At 37.5% G+C, this 6,877-nt stretch overlaps 1 pseudogene; it reads right to left on the bottom strand.

The window, feature by feature from the left end:
- Window positions 1–256: 256 nt before the first annotated feature.
- The window catches only part of LOC100762937, a 112,125-nt pseudogene continuing 105,504 nt past the window's right edge, over window positions 257–6,877 (bottom strand).

Raw genomic sequence — 6,877 nt, 5'->3', positions numbered from 1 at the left:
TAATGTGAGTGGGTACTAACATAATTCCTGTTACTACAAAATAAAATACAATTTTAAAAAAAGTCCCCACCATATTCATTAAGGTGGTAATAACTATGAAAAAGAAAAAGCCTGTAAATGTATAGTAAAGTTCAACTTTGTCTTTTGAACAAATTACAAAATGATTTTTGTTTTTATCCTTGGGTGCTATTAAAAAAATCTAAACCTGTGGACTTAGTTACCATGAAGACTTGTCCCCCTAAGCCCAGGTTTGACCTCAAAGTTTTGCCTTCAAGTTTTCTCCAAGTTTGTCCATTAATTCAATCATATTCAAGTAGTCAGAATGTTGAACATTGGGTAAGCCCTTACTGCAAGCAGCCAAGTCCTTAGTCATAAAGCCAGTCTCAATGGTCTCAATGCAGAATTCTTCAAGAGCCTTTGCAAAGAAGCTGAGCTCAGTATTGTTATCAAGCTTTGCTCTGTGGGCCAACCCTTGGGGCCAGGGAAAAATGGAAGGGATGGGCTTGGTGGATGTCTCCTGTTCTTTCTGGTACATGCGGTAGTGACGTGTTACAGTGCCATGGGCAGCCTCTGCTTCTACTGTCTTACCATCTGGACAAATCAGCACACTGGTCATCATGCCAAGGGAACCATTACATTGGGCTACTGAGTTTGACTGCACATCACCATCATAGTTTTATCCAACTTTTTTATCTGAATTAGAAACAGGACTGTTTTACATGACAATCCCAGTTCCCGTCTCCACCCACCCTCCCCTACCCCCCCAACTAAAACCTATCTATCACATATCCTTCCTGCTCCCCCTGGATGTTGAGGCCTTCCATTGGTTGTCATCGGTGTCTATTGTATCCTTTGGGATAGGGCCTAGGCCCACCCCTGTGTGTCTTGGCTCAGGGAGTATTCCTCTATATGGAATGGGCTCCCAAAGTCCACACCTATGCTAGGAATAAGCACTGAACTTACAGGCCCATATAAAGCCTTCCTTTGATTTCATAGCTTGGACCACCATGTCATCAATGAGCCTATGCTCATATCAGATCTTCTGAGCTTCAAACTGAGATTTGTATTTATTGCTTGTCATAGATCTCCTGAAAGATGTCTTTGAAACATCCATCATACTTCTTCAGAATAGTGTTTTTGGTGCTTAGATACAAAGGCCATCCCTTAGACAGAGTCATCTGGAAGGAAGAGGAAGAAATTGAGGTAGTGTCTACCTAGAGAATTCACCACTATAGACTATTGTTTGTGGTACTGGAAAATACTCTGAACTCCACCAAAGGAGAAAGGTAAACACCAACCCATCAATAAACCCTTTGATTTACAATGGTGCATTGCCTGCAAGTGAGACTGGTGTAATAATGGAAAAGCCTATGAGATTATGGGAGCCAATTACATTCAAACAGCCACTTTCTACTCCCTAGCCTCCTGAAGCTTGAAACAATATCATAATGCAGAACACATTATGTCCTATTCAAAATCCCCATATTCTGTTGCAGTTTCAACTATATTTTAAACTCCAAAGTTCAAAGTTTCTTCTGAGATTCATGCAATCTCTTTGCCGTAATCACCTAAAAAACTCAAAATCACAAACTAAATCACATACAACATATAATGGCAAAGGATATATATTAGCATTCCAAAACACAAGGATGGTAACATAGTGAGGAAATATTGGGTCAAAACAAGATTGAAAACCAGCAGGGCAAACTCTGAAATCTGCATCTCCATGTCTGATGTCAAAATGATCTTCAGACCTCTAATTCCATTCAGCTTTCTTGATTGCAGCATACTTCCTTCTTTTGGGCTGGCTCTATTCCCAGTTTCACTGAATGGCCTCTCTATTAGGCGTGTGTCAGGGACACCCATGACACATGCCTGACAGCTGCTTTATTCCATAACTCCTTTATTCTATCTTTAACTTTAAATCCAGAACCATAAAGCCAAACCTGCCAGTTTCTGAAGATGGCTGGAGTTAGAACATGGCCCCCTTTTCGATTTCACCTTCACCAGCTTTATGTATTTGATTGTCTAAGCTTGGCTGTCCTGAAACTTGCTCTGTAGACATGGCTGGCCTAAACTCAGAGATCTGCCAGCCTCTACCTTCCCAGTGCTAGGATAAAAGGTATCCCTATCACATCTGCCTGTAATCTTTTCCTTATTTCCTTTTCATAAGTTGGAATCTTAGCTGGATGGGATCCCTGAGGTCACCACTCCATATATTCTATCTTTTAATCTGTTTATCTTCTTGAACATAAAATTTAGATCCATTCTTCTTCCAGATGCTTCCTTTTCTACTGAAAATTTACATTTTGTAATTTATTCTGCTCAGCTTTCTCCTTTTCATTATGAATTTTTATAATCTTGAACACTAGTAACCACATGACAGAGTCTATACTAGGCTGTTTTGATATATCCTCTGCCAATGCATTTAATTCAAAACTCTTTACTTTAGCCTCAGACATGCTTCAAACAAGGACAAAATGCAATCATTTTCTTCACCAAAGTATTACAAGATTTATCCCTTGGCAACATATAAAAATTCTCCTGTGAAAACACTTGAATAAGCCCCTGACAGTTTAAATAACTCTCAGCACCTCCGTCTTCCATGCTCTTACTAATATGATCCATTAAGAAATTAAAGCATTCCAGTGCTTTCACAGCTGAAAGTAAATAAGTGCAAACATCTCCAAACAAAACCAGGATCTGGCCTATCACAACAATACCCTACTCCTGGTACCAACTTCTTTCTTAGGGTTTTTATTGTTCTTAACAGACACAATGACCCCAAAATCTCCATAAAGAAAATATTTAATTGTGGTGGCTCACTTACAGTTCCATTTTCTTCATGATAGGGAGCACAGAAGAACACAGGCAGATGTGGTGCTGGAGTAGCTGATAGTCCTACATCTTGTAGACAACCTGAGTTTGACTGAGACACTGGGACTTATTCTGAGCATAGGAAGCCTCAAATCCTGCCCCAACAGTGACACATTTCCTCCAACAGGGACATACCTACTCTAACAAAGCCAAACCTCCTAATAGTGTCACTCCCTATGAGAGTATGGGGTCCCATTGCATTCAATCTACCATAGATACTTAAGAACTTATTAAAATATTTTATCAGTTCTTTGGAAATTTTATACAATGCATTTAAATATTCACCTCTTTGTCCAACTTCTTTCAGATCCAACATTCCTCCCTCCTTCGGTACTACCCAACTTTGTGCCCCCAACACCCTTTTCAATTGTGTTGGCTTTATATTCCTGAATGTGTGGCTTTCCAGTGGAAAATATTTGGCTTACAAGGGCCTACAATTTTAAAAGAAATCTATCTTGATATTTTCTGATCTGGCTGCCACATCTGTTATACCATTGATTACCAGAGTTTATTAAGTTGATCTGGTTGGCTAGGCAGGAATCCTCCTTCACCTCCATCAACTCTGTCTCCCTCTGGAAGATGCACACTTGGCCAAAGAGGATGACCTTTCCCAAGTAGAAGAAACCTGTTTTTAGTCAAGTTTATATGGATAGCTGTGATCTTCTGCTGGAACCAAACAACCACTTAAGCTTTGGAAAGTATACTTAAAACTGCTATATAGACATCATGATAGGAGTTTGATATGGACATGAGTTTTAGGTACTTTGGGTATACATCAAGGAGCACAGTAGATTCAGGATGTATGCTAGTGTACGAAATATATATAGCACTGGTGATGAATGAGAGTTTGATACCCATACTCATCAGCATTACTGTAATCAGTGCTCTGGGTTTTGGCCATACAAGTACATATCAGTGATGCTAACTTTTGATTGTTTTATTTTTTGTACTTCTCAATCATCTGCAGTATATCTTTCTAGGAGTCTTATTGCTTTTGTGCATCTTCTTTGGTGAAGTGTCCATTCTAATCATTATTTGCCTATTGGTAAGTTTTTAACATTCTATTTTTGTGTTTTCAATGTTAGTTTTCAATCAAATATTTTGTTTTCAAACATATATTCTAATCTGTGATGATCTTTTCAGTTTTCTGATGATGTCTTTCATGAAGCTTTCTAATTTAAGGAAGTTCAACTTATTACCTTTTTCTCTTATAAGCTACAAATTTGTCATCTATTTCAAAATGATTAACCCAATCTATTTCACTTAAATTTTTCCTCTTATAAAGCTTTAGATTTTACCCTCTTATCCTTTTTTATTTAATTTGTGTAAATGTCATTGGGTTTGTTTCTATCTTTCTTTTCTGTTTTCTTGTTCTGTACATACATGTTCAGTTGCTCTGGAAGCACTTGCTGAAGACTCTTCTCCGTTATTTTGTTTTTACTCCTTTTTCAATGATCACTAGCCTGCATTTATTTGACTCTATTTCTGGAATATCTGTCTACCTACATTGAGCTATATGTATATTTTTGCATCAGTGGAATCATTCTTCTACAATAGTAATTAAGTACATATAAATTAGTCAATGATTATATAGGATGGTTCAGTATTGTCCAATGTCCAGTCTTCTTTATGATTTAAAATCCTAGAATTTATAGTGTAATTATCACCAAACTAATTTTAGATAGTATATGGACATGCAAAGACCAAAGGATAGCTAACTTAATACACAATGAGAAGGAAAAATATTGGCTGACTGACTCTTTTTTACATTTAACATTTACATTATTTTACTCAATATTTCTTCAATGATTTTACCTACTTCTATTCAACCTTAAAACCATTCTTCAAAAGAATTAGTGTGACATGCTCCCTATTATCCATTATGCTGAGAACTAGTAGTTGTTCTAACATGTTATTTTCTTTTTCTAGAGTCTTACAACTACATTAGCCTAAGATCTTTTCATGTGTGTTATTTATAAATGCATTAGAAAATACCTTAAGAGATGGTCCCACTGCCAGGGGTCCCACAAACAGATCAGGGTATACAACTGTTGCCCACATGCAGCAGGCCTAGTTCAGTCCCATGCATGCTCCCCAGCTGTGAGTTTAGAGTCTGTGTGCTCCACAAGTTGGGATCACCTGTCTCTGTGGGTTTCCCCTTCATTGTCTTGATCACAGTTGATTATATACTCCCTCCTTCCTTTATCCAACTGGACTCCAACAGCTATGGCTGTGAAGCCTTGCTCTCAGCCTTCATGCAGTAGGGGAGGAGTTTGACCTTGTCTCTGAATATGCCAGGCTTTGTTTACTCCACATGGAAGGCCTTGCCCTTGCTAAAGAGTGGATTGATGGGTGGATTTGGGGAAAGGGAAAGTGGAGTAGGAGGAGGGGGTATGGAGAATTATAGTTGGTATATAAAATGAATAAAATTTAAAAAAGAATCTCTTAAGGGCTCTCAAATAAAATAGGATAGTTATAGAGGGATTGTATTGTGTGAAGCATTATGTTTATATCAGACTACGAGATTTACTTTAAAAAAGTAACGCTGGTGGGTAAAAGATCAGGATCAGAATTTATAGAAATAAAAAATCCAGGATATAATGAAATGGAATCATTCCATGAAAGCCAATAGAAATATAATGACCTCATATTTCTATCACATTCAAATCTTTTATCATACTTCTCTTAAAGAGAGTTAAGACATTCTTTATGGTGTATTACTTACTGTGTGGGTCAAGACTTTAAGAGACTTATAAAAAGAGAGGAACACTTCATATATTTTTCCATGTATACATATATATGAACACACACAAGATGTCCTAGGAAAGACCCAGGGCCAAGGTAAGGAAAGAGCTAGTGGCATGAGTGTAGCTGAATACATTTATAAGTCTGGAGTTCCTTTGGAGTAGTGGGGTTTTTTGAATTTTCACTTGGGTGGTCAACTAATAATTGAAAAGCAGAATGTATTGGAAGAACCAAAATATATTTATAGCTAACAGAAACTTTTATTTGTGCCAAAAGATAATGGTAATTTTATATCATGCATTATAAAACTATGATATAATTTAAAATAAATAGCGCATTTTGGGAAAAGTAACCACTATTAATATATCTTGCTGACACATACAAGAAACAATTTTATGAAAGATGGCTTATGTTTCAAAACTAAGCCATCCATTATTTCTAATCAATAAAAGTCCCAGAAAAAATGTGTTTATCTATGTAGGTATTTCCAAATATGATCATGGAACATATTTTTCAACAATAATTTGACTGCATCAAACATATTCCAAATGTGCTATAAAGTATGAATTAATTCTGTAAAGCTTGACTATGTTTGAGAGTAGATCAATAGCCTTAATATCCAGGAGACATATCTCTAGGTATCTCAGAAAGTACTTACAGAGAGGTTAAACAGAGGTGATTCACCCAGGAGAAAAAACTCTGTGTGAGTGGCACCATCCCTTGGGTTAGAGTCAATGACTGAATAAAAATGAGAAAGCTGACAGAGCTCCATACTTCTTTCTCTGTTTTCTCCATGACATATTTGTTCTTCTCAAATTGTGAACCCAAACCAATCTTCTCTGCCTAAAATTATGGTCAGATGTTTTGTCGCTGCGGTGGGTGAAGGGACCAGACCCTCTCTCAGTCCCCTGCTTTAGCAGCCATAACAGGCTGCAGAAAAGACCTAGCAAGACAAAGGTCCTTGAGTTACTACATGTGCTTAGTTTCCCAACTTCTGACTTTGTAGGAGCTGCTCCAGTCACTGGGAGGTCAGATACCCACATGGCAAGGAACCAATCAGAAATTAGCAGACAGGTTTTGGGATGCTTTACAGTAAAGGTGGTGGCTTCTTGGGGTCCTTCTTACTCCACCTGCCATGATGAACAAAAGGCCCAAGTTAAAGACAGTTAGCTGCTCATTAAACAATAAAAAATCTCTTTGCTTTTGCATCAGAATGGGTCTCTTGGTGATTTGTTGATCCAGAATTTGGTCACAA

This window comes from Cricetulus griseus, chromosome 2 (assembly GCF_003668045.3).
Source record: "Cricetulus griseus strain 17A/GY chromosome 2, alternate assembly CriGri-PICRH-1.0, whole genome shotgun sequence".
Classification (NCBI taxonomy): domain Eukaryota; kingdom Metazoa; phylum Chordata; class Mammalia; order Rodentia; family Cricetidae; genus Cricetulus; species Cricetulus griseus.
The sequence above is the reverse complement of the archived record's forward strand: the minus strand, read 5'-3'. Positions and strand labels throughout refer to the sequence as shown.